The sequence below is a fragment of the Prionailurus bengalensis genome, chromosome D2 (genome assembly GCF_016509475.1).
Source record: "Prionailurus bengalensis isolate Pbe53 chromosome D2, Fcat_Pben_1.1_paternal_pri, whole genome shotgun sequence".
Classification (NCBI taxonomy): Eukaryota; Metazoa; Chordata; class Mammalia; order Carnivora; family Felidae; genus Prionailurus; species Prionailurus bengalensis.
In genome coordinates this window covers 61,895,615-61,896,620 of record NC_057351.1, presented here as the reverse complement: position 1 = coordinate 61,896,620, position 1,006 = coordinate 61,895,615, and positions in this window count along the sequence as shown.

Below are 1,006 nucleotides of genomic sequence, written 5' to 3'. Positions count from 1 at the left end.
ACTGTGAATTCCTAGATCTTAACAGCCTATGTAATTTCTATTTCTCAGTGGCCACCCTGGGTGACTCTTAATTCAATCTCTGCTTGAGAGCCTCATTTTTTGAGGCTTAGAATGGAGATTAGCAGAAATCTCTGGTCTCAAGCTATATTTTAGTAGCAGCACTTTTCAACAGGAGACATCTTCTGGTTTGTGGGGTTGGCTTCAGAAAAGCACATGGGTCATTCACCCCAACCCACTCTTGATACTGTCCATGGTACTGATTCCTCTCAGCTTCTGCTGAACTAATAGCAATTATATATTTCTAGTCCTTTAAAATATTATCAGGGGCACCTGGGTGGCTCAGTCGGTTAGGCGTCTGGCTTCAGCTCAGGTCATGATCTCACGGTCTGTGAGTTCAAGCCCCGCATCAGGCTCTGTGCTGACAGCTCAGAGCCTGGAGCCTGTTTCAGATTCTGTGTCTCCCTCTTTCTCTCTCCTCCCCTTCTCACGCTCTGTCTCTCTCTTCTTAAGAGTGAATAAACGTTAAAAAAAAATTTTTTTTAAATATTATCTATATTATAAAGTAGTAAGATAATTAATTGGGTCAAATACAGCACAGTTTTAAGCACAGGACTTGCTTAGTAGGGCTCTGTTGCTAGGGTTTTAAATAACTATTTATTTTTTAATTTCTAATGTTTATTTATTTTTGAGAGAGAGGGAGAGAGAGCAGGAGAGTGGCAGAGAGAGAGGGACACACAGAACTCCAGGCAGGTTCCAGGCTCTGCACTGTCAGCACAGAGCCTGATGTGGGCTCGAACTCATGAACTGTGAGATTATCACCTGAGCCGAAGTTGGATGCTTAACCACCTGAGCCACCCAGGTACCCCAATAACTATTTACTTTTTAAATAACTATCTTAAATTTCCTCATCTTTAAAATTGGGATTCTGATAATTAAAAAAAAAAATTTTTTTAATGTTTATTTTTGAGACAGGGAGCACAAGCAGGGGAGGGGCAGAGAAAGAGGG